Source organism: Pristiophorus japonicus, chromosome 1 (assembly GCF_044704955.1).
Source record: "Pristiophorus japonicus isolate sPriJap1 chromosome 1, sPriJap1.hap1, whole genome shotgun sequence".
NCBI lineage: Eukaryota > Metazoa > Chordata > Chondrichthyes > Pristiophoridae > Pristiophorus > Pristiophorus japonicus.
Window position 1 is genome coordinate 287,913,880 of NC_091977.1, and position 17,143 is coordinate 287,931,022.

Sequence of the window (17,143 nt, forward strand, 5' to 3'; positions counted from 1 at the left end):
CTGTCAGAATCTTAAATGCTTCTATGAGATCCACTCTCATCCTTCTAAACTCCAATGTATAAAGGCCCAGTTGATCCAGTCTCTCCTCATATGTCAGTCCGGCCATCCCGGGAATCAGTTTCGTGAACCTTCGCTGCACTCCCTCAATAGCAAGAATGTCCTTCCTCAGATTAGGAGACCAAAATTGAACACAATATTCCAGGTGAGGCCTCACCAAGGCCCTGTACAACTGCAGTAAGACCACCCTACTCCTATACTCAAATCCCCTCGCTATGAAGGCCAACATACCATTCGCCTTCTTTACCGCCTGCTGCACCTGTATGACAACTTTCAATGACTGATGAACCATGACACCCAGGTCTCATTGCACCTCCCCTTTTCCTAATCTGCCACCATTCAGATAATATTCTGTCTTCGCCTTTTTGCCCCTAAAGTGGATAACCTCACATTTATCCACATTATACTGCATCTGCCATGCATTTCACCACTCATCTAACCTGTCTCAGTCACCCTGCAGCCTGTTAGCGTCCCCCTCACAGCTCACACCGCCACCCAGTTTCGTGTCATCTGCAAACTTGGAGATTTTACACTCAATTCCTTCATCCAAATCATTGATGTATATTGTAAAGAGCTGGTGTCCCAGCACTGAGCCCTGCGGCACACCACTAGTCACTGCCTGCCATTCTGAAAAGGACCCGTTTATCCCGCCTCTCTGCTTCCTGTCTGCCAACCAGTTCTCTATCCACATCAATATATTACCCCCAATACCATTTGCTTTGATTTTGCACACTCATCTCTTCTGTGGGATCTTGTCAAAAGCCTTTTGAAAGTCCAAATAAACCACATCCACTGGTTTTCCCTTGACCACTCTACTAGTTACATCCTCAAGAAATTCCAGAAGATTTGTCAAGCATGATTTCCCCTTCATAAATCCATGCTGACTTGGACCGATCCTGTCACTGCTTTCCAAATGCGCTGCTATTTCACCGTTCATAATTGATTCCAACATTTTCCCCAGCACTGATCTCACGCTAACCAGTCTATAATTATCCACTTTCTCTCTGTAAAGTCCTGTCCCCGCAGTACAGATTCACACAAGGCACATACTGGAGTCAAGGTCACTCAGGACCTGCACTTGTATTACACAGCTCTCGAATGCCAAACTTGCCTGAGACCTGTCCTTATATACCTGTCTTGGACAGGTATCCAGTGTCTTCTGCAAATGCACCCCTGGTGGTAAGGTAAGCTTGTGTTTACAGGTCATCTCTGGTTACAGTCATGTATAGCATGGTAAGATACAGTTATGTACAGTAGTGTGAGATACATGACATCACCCTCCCCCAAGGTCTTATTGTCTTTATAGGTTCAGTCTCTCAGGTGGTCTACGCTCTCACGTGGAGCGTCTTAGTTGTGGTTCAGTTGTTTGCCTTGGTGCCTGTTGTTCTTTCGGGGTGATTGCTGATATCTCGCCTTGGCTGTCTGTTTCGTTCAGTGTGATTGTTGGTGTCTTGCCTGGGCTGTCTGTTCGGATTGCCCTTTCCTCAGGTTGTTCCCTCTGTCTGTCCACCAGGTGTGGTGTGAGTTCCACATTGTAATCTGCCTCTGGTTCAGCAGTGTTGTTGGTAAATCTGCTTTTGACTTGGTCTACATGCCTCCGGCAGGTTTGGCCATTGTCGATTTGTACCACCAGTAGCCTGTTTCCTTCCTTGCCTGTTACTGTCCCTACAAGTCATTTGGGACCCCTGCCATAGTTTAGCACAAAATCTTTGTCCCCTATCTCATTCCACCTCCCCCTCGAATTTTGGTCATGGTACTCGGTTAGCTTAAGGCGCTATGCCTCAGCGATATCATGCATGTCTGGGAGGATTAATGAGAGCCTTGTCTTTAAGGTCCATTTCATTAATAGTTGCGCGGGGGTAACTCCAGTCAAGAATGCGGACGAGATCTGTATGCCAGCAGCAGTCACGACAGGCGGCCCTGCAGTGTGGGACCTTAGATTTTGAGCATGCCTTGTTTAATGATCTGCACTGCTCGCTCCTCCTGGCCATTGGAGGCCGGCTTGAACGGTGCCGTCTTAACGTGATGTATGCCGTGGTCACTTATAAAATCTTGGAATTCTGCGCTGGTGAAGCACAGACCATTATCACTGACCAATATGTCAGGAATGCTGTGTGTTGTGAACATGGTTCCAAGGCTCTCCACAGTGGTGGAGGTGGTGCTCGAGTTTAAAATGGTGCATTCGATCCACTTAGAAAATGCATCTACAACTACGAGGAAAATTTTGCCCATGAATGGGCCCGCATAGTCTACGTGCACCCGCGACCACGGTTTGGTGGGCCAGGGCCAGGGGCTCGGGGGGGGCTCCCTGGGGGCATTACTGAGTTGGGCACAAATGGTGCACTGTCGGACGCAGAGCTCCAAGTCCGCGTCAATGCCAGGCCACCAGACGTGGGATCTGGCTATGGCCTTCATGAGAATGATCCCCGGGTGCTCGCGGTGGAGCTCCCGGACAAATGCCTCTCTGCCTCGCAGAGGCATAACTAGTCGGCTGCCCCACATCAGGCAGTCTGCTTGAAGTAACAGCTCATGCATGCGCCTATAGAAAGGTTTAATCTCCTCGGAGCAGGCATCGCGAGCCTCTGCCCAGTCACCGGTTAGGACACATCTTTTTACTCGGGATAACGTGGGGTCGCTGGTCATCCAGGCTCTGATTTGGTCAGCCGTCATGGGCGAACCTGTGGACTCAAAGGCATTGATTGTCATGACTATCTCACAGTCCTGTTCGTCAGACCCTTCCGTGGTCGCCAGGGGTAGCCTGCTAAGCACGTCGGCACAGTTGTCTGTGCCTGATTTGTGCCTTATGGTGTAATCGTAAGACGCCAGCATTAGTGCCCACCGTTGAATGAGCGCCGAGGCATTGCCGTTTATTGCCTTGCTTTCAGAAGTAGGGATGTGAGGGGCTTGTGGTCGATTTCTAATGCGAACTTGGCCCCGAAAAGGTATTGGTGCATCTTTTTGACACCGTACACGCACGCGAGTGCCTCCTTCTCCACCATTCTGTACCCGCGCTCCGCCCATGAAAGTGATCTGGAGGCATAAGCTATGGGTTGTAATTTACCCACACTATTGACATGTTGTAAAACGCACCTGACCCCATACGCTGACGCATCGCATGTGAGAACTAGCTTTTTACCTGGATCAAAGAAAGCCAAAACACTGTTGGAACACAGAAGGTTGTGTGCCTTATTGAAGGCGCGTTCCTGGGCGTCCCCCCAAAACCAATCGCACCACTTTCTGAGTAGCACGTGGAGAGACTCCTGCAGCGTGCTTAAGTTCTGCATAAAGTTCTCAAAGTAATTGAGTAGCCCGAGAAAGGCGCGCAGTTCTGAGATATTCCGGACTTGGGTGCCAGGCAAATTGCTTCGGTTTTGGACTCTATTGGGCGGATTCCACCAGCGGCAATCCTTCTGCCCAAAAATTCAAACTTGGGCATGAGAAACAGGCACTTGGATTTCTTAACTCTTAGGCCTACCCGATCCAACCGATTTAGTACTTCCTCCAAATTGTGGAGATGGGAGTCGATGTCCCTGCCCGTGATATGTATGTCATCTTGAAATACAACTGTCCCAGGCATGGACTTGAGCAGACTCTCCATGTTGCGCTGGAATATGGCAGCTGCCGATCTCATGCCGAATGGGCATGAAAAGGCCTCAATGTGTGTTGATGGTGGTGAGTAGCTTGGACTCATCGGTCAATTCTTGCGTCATATAAGCAGATGTGAGATCTAGTTTTGAGAAAAGTTTTCCTCCAGCCAATGTGGCAAATAAGTCCTCCGCTCTGGGCAGCAGGTATTGGTCCTGTAGGGAGACTCTGTTTATGGTAGATTTGTGGTCCCCTCAGATTCGTACCGATCCATCAGGCTTCATGACTGGGAACATGGAACTTGCCCAGTCGCTAAATTCCATGGGTGAGATAATGCCTTCCTGCAGAAGCCTGTCCAGTTCATGTTCAATCTTTTCGCTCATCACATATGGCACAGCTCTAGCCTTGTGATGAACCGGTCTAGCATTCTGTGTGATGCAGATTTTGACTTTAGCCCCTTTGAAGGTGCCCACACCTGGCTGAAAGAGATGTTCAAATCGAGTTAGAACTGTTGAGCAGGAGGTCCGTTCATCTGATGACATGGCATGTACATCATCCCATTTCCAGTTTAATTTTGCCAGCCAGTTGCTCCCCAGCAGTGCTGGGAGATCTCCGGGGACAATCCACAGGGGAAGTCGGTTCACTGTCCCTTTGTGTGTGACTGAGAGCATGGCGCTGCCGAGGATTGGGATTGTTTCTTTGGTATCGGTCCTTAGTTTGGTGTCGACCCTTGTGAGTTTTGGTCTGTCTCTTTTGTGCGGCCACAGCTGTTCAAATTGTTGAGTGCTCATGAGAGATTGACTCGCTCCCGTATCCAGCTCCAGGTTGACAGGTATCCCGTTGAGTAGGACCCTCATCATTATTGGAGGCATCTTGTTGTAGGAGCAGTGGCCATTGATCGTGTTGACCCGCTGTACATCGGTGTCCCGGGTACTGTCCCCACCGTCTTCTGGTCCGCTTTCCGACCCTTCCAATTCGTATACCAGCCGAGCTGCTGTTTTTCTGTACATGCGGGCCAGATGCCCTGTATAGTCGCAGTTTCTGCAAACAGCATGCTGAAATCGACATCCCCTTGATGAGTGCCTTCCCCCACATCTCCAGCACAGGCCGCTTCCATTGTTTCCAAAGAATGAGCTGCGTCTGGCTGATCTCTCTTCAGCTTCTCTCAGTTTGTAGTTGATTGCTTGCATTGTGGGTTGATGAGGTGTGAACGGCCATTCATGTGGCCCTTGATGGCTTCTGGCACCACTGCTTGCTGTTGAGGGCCTGCTCTCCTGCCTTTGTCTGTGTGTGGGGGTAGCAGCTTGTTTCACGCTGTGAACCCCTTGTTCCGATGTTTCGTTAGTTGTCGTACCCGCAGTGTAGATCAACCTCGTCTCTTCTTCTCCTGCCAGGAATGTCTGTGCAACCAGTGCTGCTGCCTCTAAGGTCAGGTTCTTGGTCTCTATGAGCTTTCGGAATATGCCTGCGTGTCCTATTCCTTCAATAAAAAAGTCTCTCAGTACTTCTCTCCTAAGTTCATCGGAGAACTCACATAAGCTAGCCAACCTCTGAAGTTCCGCCACAAAGTCGGGTATGCTCTTGCCCACACAGCGCCTGTAGTTGTAGAACCTGTGTCTGGCCATGTGTAGACTGCTCGCTGGCTTCAGGTGGTCTCTTACCAGTGTGCTCAACTCTTCAAACGACTTCCTTGCTGGTTTCTCTGGTGCCAGCAGGTCCTTCATTAAAGCGTAGGTTTTCGAGCCACAGCTAGTCAAGAGATGGGCTCCTCTCTTGTCTGCCTTGTTGTCGACTAACCAGTCTTTGGTTACAAAGCTTTGCTGGAGCCTTTCTATAAAGTCCTCCCAATTATCTCCAGCATTGTATTTTTCATCTGCGCCGTTGTTCGCCATTCTGTGGATTCTGTGATCCCGTAACTCGTCACCATTGAAAAGTCCTGTCCCCGCAGTACAGATTTACACGAGGCACATACTGAAGTCAAGGTCACCCAGGACCTGCAACTTTATTACACAACTCTCGAATGCCACACTTGCCTGAGACCTGTCCTTATATACCTGTCTGGGACAGGTATCCAGTATCTCCTGCAAGTGCACTCCTGGTGGTAAGGTAAGCTTGTGGTTACAGGTCATCTCTGGTTACAGTCATGTATAGCATGGTAAGATACAGTTATGTACAGTAGTGTGAGATACATGACACTCTCTCCCTCCCTTTTTAAAAAGTGGTGTTACATTAGCTACCCTCCAGTCCATAGGAACTGATCCCGAGTCGATAGACTGTTGAAAAATGATCACCAATGCATCCACTATTTCTCGGGCCACTTCCTTAAGTATTGAGGAATGCACACTATCAGACCCCGGGGATTTATCGGCCTTCAATCCATCAATTTCCCTTACACAATTTCCCGCCTAATAAGGATATCCTTCAGTACCTCCTTCTCACTAGACCCTCAGTCCCCACTACTTTCGGAAGGTTATTTGTGTCTTCCTCCGTGAAAACAGAACCAAAGTATTTGTTCAATTGGACTGCCATTTCTTTGTTGCCCATTATAAATTCACCTGAATCCGACTGGAAAGGACCTACGTTTGTCTTCACTAATCTTTTTCTCTTCACATATCTTAGAAGCTTTTGCAGTCAGTTTTTATGTTCCCAGCAAGCTTCTTCTCGTATTCTATTTTCCCGTTCATAATTAAGCCCTTTGTCCTCCTCCGCTGAATTCTAAATTTCTCCTAGTCCTCAGGTTTGCTGCTTTTTCTGGCCAATTTATATGCCTCTTCCTTGGATTTAACACTATTCTTAATTTCCCTTGTTAGCCACGGTTGAGCCACCTTCCCCGTTTTATTTTTACTCCAGACAGGGATGTAATATTGCTGAAGTTCATCCATGTGATCTTTAAATGTTTGCCATTGCCTATCCACCGTCAACCCTTTAAGTATCATTTGCCAGTCTACTCTAGCCAATTCACGCCTCATACCATCGAAATTACCTTTCCTTAAGTTCAGGACCCTAATTTCTGAATTAACTGTGTCACTCTCCATCCTAATAAAGAATTCTACCATGTTGTGGCCACTCTTCCCCAAGATGGATTATAATGTCGGGAAATGTGAGATTATTCACTTTGGTTGGAAGAATAGAAAAACAGTATATTTTTTAAATGGTGAGAAACTATTAAATGTTGGTGTTCAGAGAGATTTGGGTGGCCTAGTACTAGACTTAGCATTAAGGTACAGCAAGCTATTAGGAAGGCAAGTGGCATGTTGGCCTTTATTGCTCGAGGGTTGGAGTACAAGAGTAAGGAAGTCTTGCTACAATTATACAGTGCTCCGGTGAGACCACACCTGTAGCTCTGTGCACAGTTTTGGACACCTTATTTAAGGAAGGATATACTTGCTTTACAGGCAGTGCAACAAAGGTTCAGTAGGTTGATCCCTGGGATGAGAGGCTGTCCTATGAGGAGAGATTGAGTAGATTAGGTCTTTACTGTGGAGTTTAGAAGAATGAGTGGTAATCTCATTGAAACATATAAGACTCTGAGGGAGATTGACAGGGTAGGTGTTGAGATGTTTCCCCTGGATGGAGTGTCTAGAACTAGGGCACAGTCTCAGGAGAAGGGATCGGCCATTTAAGACTGAGATGGTGACATTTCTTCACTCAGAGGGTTGTGAATCTTTGAGCTGGGGATGCTCCGTTGTTGAGTATTTTCAAGGCTGAGATAGATAGATTTTTGGACTCCAGAGGAATTAAGGGATATGAGGATCGGGTGAGAAAGTGGAGTTAATGTCAAAAATCAGCTGTTATATTGAATGGCGGAGCAGGCTCAAGTTGTGGTATGGCCAACTCCTGCTCCTAATTTGTATGTTCTAAGGTAAATAGAGCTTGAGAAGTTAGGGAAAAGATGTTGGATATGAAGTCAGTGTGCGAGATTTTAATCCTCAGCGGCAGGGGCCAAGGTGAGCACCAAACCCTCCTCCCCTCACTTCGGCAGCATGAGGCCCTTGTGATTTTAATTCCTGGGTCTCATCTGAATGCCCCCAAACCCACCCCACAACCCACGCTTCCTGAGTTACCAGCTCAAAACAGGTAAAGACCAGTTGACCGGCAGGAGAGCACGTAATTTTGGTCAGCAGGAGGCCGGGACTGGGGCCAAAGGAACAGTTGCTGGAACTCTATGTAAGTCACCGAGAGAGGATTTCAGAAGCTTCTCGCATTTCAGACAGACGGGAATCTGAGGCAGGGAAGGCCGTAACTTTCCTTGCGGGGTGGGAGGAGCTCTTCCCCTTATTTTCAAAGGCTTCCATGTCCTTAATGTCAGCTATGGCTCAGTGGGTAGCAAACTTGACTTTGAGTCAGAAGGTTGTGGGTTCAATTCCCTCTCCAGGGACTTGCACACATAATTCTAGGCTGACAGTGCAATGCTGAGGGAATGCTGCACTGTTGGAGGTGCTGTCTTTTGGATGAGATGTTAAACTGAGACCCCATCTGCTCTCTCAGGTGGATGTAAAAGATCCCACGGCAATGTTTCGAAGAAGAGCAGAGGAGTTATCCCCAGTGTCCTGGCCAATATTCATCCATCAATCAACATAATAAAAACAGATTATCTGGTCATTATCACATTGCTGTTTATGGGAGCTTGCTGTGCGCAAATTGGCTGCCGTGTTTCCTGCAATACAACAGTGACTACACTCCAAAAGGACTTCAAAGTGTTTTGAGACATCCGGTGGTCTCGAAAAGTGCGATATAAATATAAGTCTTTTTTTCTTCCGACACCTTCCGACCTGCCTTCACGTGGTAGGAAAGCCGTGGCAACTTCCAAGCTCAGGCCCTGAATAATATTCAATTGGGTCCCCGATTTGTATCAATTTCTCAGGTGAGCACCTTAGCCATCTGCAGTACTGCTCTGCAGTGAGCACTTAAAATGGTGGCCAGCAGGATTCCAGCGAGAACTCACCATGTTAAAGACACTTCCATTCTTGCTAGACGGGATTCTTCCCATTGCTCGTTACATTCTAGTCCTTCTAAAGCAGGTATTACTCACTTCTCCATGAATAATGTTACAAGACATTCACTCGTAATATGTTAAACATGATACATTTACTCACACCTCCAATCTGTCGCAGGTGTCACATCGTAGCATTATGATACGGCATCACACGCTATCTGTAAAGCAGAAAAAAAGCATAAATCTTTAAATATGAAGAAAACCTACCAGTAAAACAATTATAGAAACTGAACCAATTAAATCATTCAACATGCTCTTTCAAAACTCGTTCACATTTCTTTTTACAATTTCTTCCACTGAAAGTGAGTCGTTCATTCCGATTTCTTCAGCTCAGCTCCCTGCCCGTGATAACAGCAAAACCACCAACTCACCATGAGCAGTGCCACGAGAGATAATAAAAGAATAGTTGTTCACCCTTCCAGTCTGTCACACATTCTGTGTCATACATCTCTTGTACACACTCATCTCGCCTATTGGGCTTTATACTTAACAGAGGCAAATTATGCAGGTCATTGGCTCAAATTTTCCAATTTGTAAAGGAATGGCAATCCAAAGTCTGTAATGGCGAGAAGTGATGGAAATCTGCAAATAGATCAGATGAATTGGGATCAATTAAAACACTATTATTTTCAACATCCCTTCAATGGAAAGGGAAACCGGGCGGGGCGTATAACGAGTGGTCGATTCGCTACCGCCACCCACACCAACTGTGAAAATCATCCCACCTCCCATATCCCTCCCTCACTCTCCCCACCCCCTTCCCCCACCTCCCCTCCCCCCTCCCCCTGTCTAATATGGTTTATTCGACAATTTGAAAAAAATTATTGTCCAGTCAAATATTTGTTTCTCTCACTTGAAGCATATATTTTGTTATACTACATCAATATTGATGAGGTTATTTGTTTTCCAAATAATTCAAAAACAAGCCAGAGGATAAAGGTTGAAACCTTTTACGAGTTGTTGAGTATAGTTTCGACTTGGTGCGACAGTGTAAAATGAGTGATAGTGAATTGTTAGTCAACATCTACCCTGTCGAAAAACTATTACCTAACTTTATTGTTTAGTCGAATAGATTATTTGTGCTGGGAGACTGAGGAGGCAAATACATGAAATCCTGAGACAAAGAGCTAGATCGATTGGTGGGAGGTATTTCTCCACGTAGAGAACTGCTGCTCTCTTTGACAGATTATGAAAGGATGCCGTTTGTATTGATTCCCTGCAGCTCTTAAAAATGGAGCTGCAGAAATTCCTGAGTGATAAAACATCTCAGGAATATTGAACATTATCCCTTTTTTATCTCAAATCTCTCCAGTCTTCCACCCTATCACAGACCTTCTCTTTTGTTCTTTCCTCCCCTCCCCCTTTCAGTGCTCCTTAAGAAATTGTTCATTTCGAACATTCACCAGTTCCGATGAAGGGTTATCGACCCAAAACGTTAACTGTGTTTCTCTCCACAGATGCTGCCTGACCCGCTGAGATTTCCAGCATTTTCTGTTTTTATTTCAGGAATATTGAGACTTGCCTCAATCTCCTGCTGGATGGCCTCAGCGAAAGGAGAGACTTTTCCTAGAATAGAATCATAGAGCACGGAAGGAGACCATTTTAGCTCATTGTGTCCATGCCGGCCAACAAGAGGCTATCCAGCCTAATCCCACCTTCCAGCTCTAGGTCCATAGCCCTGCAGGTTATGGCACTTCAGGTGCATATCCAAGTACATTTTAAATGTGGTGGGGGTTTCTGCCTCTACCACTCTTTCAGGCAGCGAGTTCTGGGTCCCCAAAACCCTCTGTGTGAAGAAATTTCCCCTCAGATTCCCCTCTCAACCTTCTACCAATTACTTTAAATTTATGACCACTCTGTTAAGGGAGATCGACCCTTTTCACCCACTATATCTAGGCCCCTCATAATTTTATACACCTCAATAATGTCTCTCCTCAGGATCCTCTGTTCCAAAGAAAACAACCCCACCCTATCTAATCTATCCTCATAGCTTAGATTCTCCACTCCCGGCAACATCCTCGTAAATCTCCTCTGTACCCTCTCTAGTGCAATCACGTCCTTCCTGTAATGCAGTGACCAGAACTGCATGCAGTACTCCAGCTGTGGACTAACCAATGTTTTATACAGTTCAACCATAACCCCCCTGCTCTTGTTTTCTATGCCTCGGCTAATAAAGGCAAGCATTCCGTATGCCTTCTTAACCACCTTATCAACCTGGCCTGCTATTTTCAGGGATTTATGGACATGCACTCCAAGGTCCCTTTGTTCCTCTACGGTTCTCAGTATCTTACCATTTAATGTGTATTCCCTTTCCGTGTTAGCCCTCCCAAAGTGCATTACCTCACACTTCTCTGGATTAACATTTTTTGCTAAATTGTCCACAGGTTTTTTTCTCTGGTGTTTTTTTTTCAATACCTCTCTCAGGAAATAGTGGGCTTGTGTTTCGGCCTGAGTTGCTCCTATTTTTTTGGAGCAACTAGTTTAGAATGGAGCATCTTAGAAATTGCAATTCTCGGCATTTAGTTTGCTCTAGTTCTAGTGAGTGAGAATAGTTTCATTGTAGAACAGATTTTCTTTTTAAACGAGGGTGTGGCCAGCCACTTATGCCTGTTTTGCAAGTTTAGGCAGTGAAAACTTACTCCAAACTAACTTAGAATGGAGTAAGTGTAAATTTTTGTATGCTCAATAAAACCTTGCCTACACTTACAAATCAGGCATGGAGAACGAGAGATGGGGGGGAAGGGAAGTAATTGAATTTTACAAGCATTTAACAGTTTCACTTCTACAAATAAAGAGCCATCCTGAATAATAAATGATAAATAAAGCAAATAAAAAATACATTGAATTTTCCTACCTGTCTGAAGCAGCAGCAGCAGCCTTACAAGCTGCGAAGAGTCAGGCAGACAGGCCGTTCAGCCAGGGAACAGGGGCGGGAAGCGTCAGGCAGGCCACACACAGACGCCAGCAGCAGCCTTCCAGCTGCGAAGATTCAGGCAGGCCATTCAGCCAGGGGACAGGGGAGGCATACAAAGCACCTGGAGGGAGAGCCAGCCAGCCAGCCAGCCAGCAAGTTTAAAAGTTTAATTTGTACGTCAAGTATGGGTGCTGCATTATTAACACCACGGATTATGCAATGGTTCTCCATCAATTCACTGCATAGGAGAGAATTGATTAGAGCTCACCACACCAGGAACGTCATAGCCCGCAGGCTGATGGGCAGGAGACCTTACCCACTTCGGTAATACCGAGCCAGGCGCTCGTACCTGGACATGAGCGAGGCTGATTGTGTCAAAAGGCTGCGTTTCCGCAGAGAAGTTGTCGTTGAGGTCTGTGATATGCTGAGAGCAGATTTGCAGCCCAGAAGCAGAACGCCGACTGCTTTGTCTGTTGAAGTGAAGGTAACAGCTGCACTTGCCTTCTATGCCTCGGGATCATTTCAAGCTACAACTGGAGATGTGTGCGCCATCTCTCAACGTGCAATACATGCCTGCTTTTACCAGGTCAAGGCTGCACTATATGTGCGGAGGAATGACTTCATCGAGTTCCCAATGACCGGCCAAGCAATGCATGACAGGGCTGTGGGCTTCTCCAGGATTGCTGGCTTCCCAAAGGTAGAGGGCTGCATTGATTGTACCCACATCGCCTTGTGAGCACCTGTGGAGGATTCCGAATAGTACAGGAATAGAAAAGGTTTGCACTCCATTAATTTGCAACTCGTGTGTGACGACAAGCAGCGCATCATGTCAGTCGATGCGAGATACCCTGGCAGCACCCATGATGCGTCATCCTACGCGACAGCGTTATATCTGACATGTTTGAGCAGCAGCGAGAAGGGCAGAGCTGGCTCCTGGGAGACAAAGGGTACGGCCTGACCACCTGGCTCATGACGCTCCTAATCATAACATGGACGGAAGCTGACCATCAATACAACATGGCGCACATTGCGATGCGCAGCATCATAGAGAGGATCATTGGCATCTTGAAACAGCATTTCCAATGCCTGGACCATTTCGGAGGCCACTTGCAATACTCCTCTGAGATTGTCGGTAACTTCACTGTTGTGTGCTGCATGCTGCATAACTTAGCTATCATGAGGCAGCAGGAGCTGGTAGTGGAACCAGAAGACCCACATGAGGGGCAAGTGCCTGATGATAGTGATTTGGAAGAGCAGGATGAGGATGATGACGACGATCAGGAAAGCATGCAAGTGTATGATGCCGGAGCACGAGGTCAGAGGAGGGCGGTCCATCGTGCTCCTTTAACGATTGCTTGAGCCCTGCGCCAGCAGCTCATCCGTGGACACTTCAATTACTGATGCCTGAGGGTTCTGCGACAACTGTTGTGCATGGACATGTTAATTTTGGAGTTGTTCCTATGTTGTGTTGTGTTAATGGAACATGATTCAGTTTTAATGAAAAAATATTGTATTGAAAAGTTCACTTTAGTGTAATAAAATATTTGTTTATCAAACTTTACTTTTTAATATGACTCTTTAAGATCACTTAAAAACTTTAAGATCACTTATAAACTTGTAAAGTTACAAAAGTTACAAAACAATTTCAATGTGAAAAATCTTACACTCTTAAGATCACTGAAACTTCAAGATCACTTTTTTGGTGCAAAATTAAATAAGTTCCAAAATGTGAGAGCATTTACACTTTAAGATCACTTAAAAACTTTAACTTTTGTAACTTATAAGTTGTAAAGTTACAAAACTTACAAAACAATTTCAATTTGAAAAACGTTACTACAGTTACATCAAGAACAAGAACAAAAGCAGCAAAGAAAGGCTGCAACCATCTCTCATCCACATATCGGTGAATGTTCACTTCTTCATGGGGGTGTCATTTGATTGGCTGGGCTGTGTGCCCTTACTGCAGCAGCTACCTCACCCAGGCCCTCCCTGATGGCCTGTGCTGTTACTTGCACTCCCTCGGACATTCCCTCCCTCATTTCCCGTGTCATTACTGCTATTTCTCCCGTCAATACCGTTACCTCTTCACCCACTGCACCGATGCTGCCCACGAGTGCTCGGGTAAGGTCATTGCTCTCCGCATCCAATGCCACAACCTGAGCCGCATCTGTTGCACGCTGCATCTCAGGAGAGCATGTTTCCAAACTAATTCTCCTCTGCCTGAGTCTGCCTCGCGGCACCACTCCAGTGGGAGCCACAGGCTGGGCTGATGGGGCCCTGGGTCTTGCATCGGGCACCACTCCAGTGCAAGCGTGGGCTGGGACGGTGGGGCAGTGGGTGTAAACTGCTGCATTACATCAGCAGCACCACTGGGACCTGCAACGTAGGAATCAAAACCATGGAAGGTGGAACCAGAACCTACGCAAAGGGTTGAAACTCTGAGGTCCGCTAATGTGGGCTCATAAATATTAAGTTGGAAGGTCTCCCCTGAAGACATTTCAGTCAATGCCTGCAGCCACCCTTGGTCTGAATCGCCCGCATCTGGTTCTGGTTCTTCTGGTTCTTCTGGTTCTTCTGGATCTTCAGGATCTTCAGGATTGGCATCATCATCTTCTGCAAAATATATCAGAACAGTCAAATGGTTAGCAGAAGAGGAGGGGGAAGGATAGGTGGCATGAGTACTCTCACACATAGCAGGCCAGGCAGCAGGTTGATTTGAAGGGCCACGATGCATTTTCAGGACTTACCCTCTTCCTCGCATGTGGGCCCAGCTTGTGCTGTACTGATTGCTTTTCTCCTTGTATGACTCTTCATAGCAGCTACCCTCTGTTCCAAGGGTGTCAGGGGATGCAGATTTGGCAGGCCTCCTCCTGTTCGAGTTCTTTCCCTTTTGTTGTGAGCCAATTTCTTCTGCAAAGATTAAAATATAACTTTTTACAGGGTAGGACATATACAGATGGTCACATTTACAATTAAGATTCCATTGAAAAATGAAAATATTACTTACACTAACTACATGACCAAGGTCATGCCATTTCTTTTTACACTGGCTTCCAGATCTCCTGGTATGCACACTGTGCAGTAATCTTCTGCAAATTGGTTCCAGTTTTTCTTCATTTCTTTGGGTGGCACTTTTCTGCGACCTCTGTTGCTGGTATCCAGCTCCTGCCATCTTTGCTCAATGTCATTAACTAATGTCTCCACTTCCTCATGCAAGAAATTCTTCATTCTTGGTGGACGTTGTTCCATTGCTGTATTGAATTGACACTCTGATTTTTCAAAACACACAGTCCTTATTTTGCATGCACCTATGCAGCACTTGTTCTGGAAGTTTAGCAGCAAAAAGCAGCACTCACTGATTTCAGCAGGTGATTTTTTCAACAGTGCTGCTAAAAGCACTCCTTCAGGCACAAAAAATCAGCAAAATTCACTCACAAACCTTTCCACAGCTCCACTAAACAAAACAGCACTTTTCCTGATGTACCTTTAAAAATGGCTGAGTGCCAATGTTTATATCACACTGCACATGTGCAAAGCATCCAGCGTGCATGCGCAGGGCTGCTGGCATAACATCGGCTTCTGTGAGCTAGCCCCGCCCCTCCCCTGCAGGCAGAGAATCGGCGCCACGCTTTGGCCCCGCACACCGCTGATGTTTCCATGCTGCGCCAACGTGGAACATGCCCGATTTGGAGCAGAGAATCACGCAGTATTAGGCGCACATTTTATCGGAGAAAACAGGCATGGCTCTCGGAGCTGCGCCAATCTCGACGCGGCCTGAAACTTGCCCGCAGTGTAACTGAGGGCGATGAGGGTGGCTTGATTGCACATGTGGCTATGGCACATCCAGATGGGAAAGGCTTGATGAACCAGTTGGTCTTTTCCTACTTTTTTTCCGACATAAATTTTCCAGAAACCAATCACTGTCTTTCCGCAGAAATTCTTAGCACTTGCTGCTGAATTTTCTCATTAGATATCTGCACTCCTCCCCCAGTTCCACATCATACTTAAAGAAAGAAAAGAAAGAACTTGCTTTTATATAGCACCTTTCACAACCTCAGTATGTCTCAAAGTAGTCAATTTAAATACCTTTGAAGAATTGTCACTGTTGTAATGTCAGAAATGTGGTATCTAATTTTGTGCAGAGCAATTTCCCACAAATAGCAATGACATAGGCTGAGATTTCGCCTACTGAGGCAGGTCCTGGGCGGCCGGGGTTGGTAGTGTGGTCCCAGCCTGCTGCCTGCTCCATCCCGCTCTGTTGAAGTAATTTTACAATGATTGGGCTTGTCAAGCCCGCCCAGAGAGGTTCCCAGCCAATTGAAAGGAAGCGTGTCTGATGATGTCATTTAATGATGCAACATCAGCCAGTTTCCTTAAAGGGACCATCTCCACATTGATTTTGACAGTTGTTCTGTCAGTGTTCTGCAGCACTAACAAGCACTGCACAGAGATGCACAGCTGCAGCCAGGCTCTCCCATCACTCCCTCCATATACTTACGGAGGGAGTCAGTGCACGCAGGGAGGTTCTCTTCCCTTCCAATAGGCGGAAGAGATCGCCCCTGAACACCAACGCAGCCTGCTTGCACATTGCACAGGGATGTCGTCAGAAGACCAGACTGCAGTGGCACAAATCCTTCAATTATCTCAGTGGATCATGAAACATTACTGTAAAGCCACACTCAACCTCATCCTGCAGTGCCACTCATCACATCTCCATCACTCTGCCTTCCCTACCCTACTCCTGCATATCCTTACTCACGCCAACTTATCTTGCACCTCCACCCAAACCTCTCTCTCTATCTACATTATCACATCCTCATCTCACTACCCACCCCTCACACTTATCCTCATCCTAGTGCAAGTATTCCAACTAACAAGCACAAGGTTAGACACTTGGGTTTTTTTCGCCATTGTTCATGTAAAGTTTCTGTTAATGTGTTGTCAAACATTGAAGTCTGTATTTTCAACACTTTGCGTTCTTGGACAGATTTGTGTGCACCTTTGGAAGTGGCTTAGTGAGTTGCAGTGAATGGTCAGACATAATGGTACCCCCGCAATGGTGATGAGTGTGAAAGGAATGGCTTGGGCATTGTAGGGATGCTTTATTGTGCTGGCGTGGGGTGGTGCTAAACTGGCGCATCATGTAGCAGTTAGAGTGTACAGCATCAAGTGAAGTAAAGCTGGTTCTGGCGTCCCGGGCTTCAATGTGGTCAGGTGCTGATGCTCTCTGTCCTGTGCAGCATCAATCGATTGCGGGGAAGGTGAGTGTTTTTGATGCTGCTGGTTTGCCTGCTGCTGCTGGTATTGGGGATGATCGTGGTCGGATTCTGACCACCAAGGTGAGATTTTTTTCAAGGGCACCATGCTGATGGAATAGATGGCAGGTGAGGTTGAGATGACAGAAGTGATCTGTCAATGGTGAGAGAGGTTGGTCCAACGAGATGACACTGGATAGAGAGTTTGTTCCAAACACTTGCAAGCTGCATAAAGTTCAATGTATCTTGCAAATGAAGTTAGTAACAGCTTTTGAGCTTGGAAAATGAATACCTATGAAATAGGATATTTTATGGACCATTTTCAGCTGTCAAGTT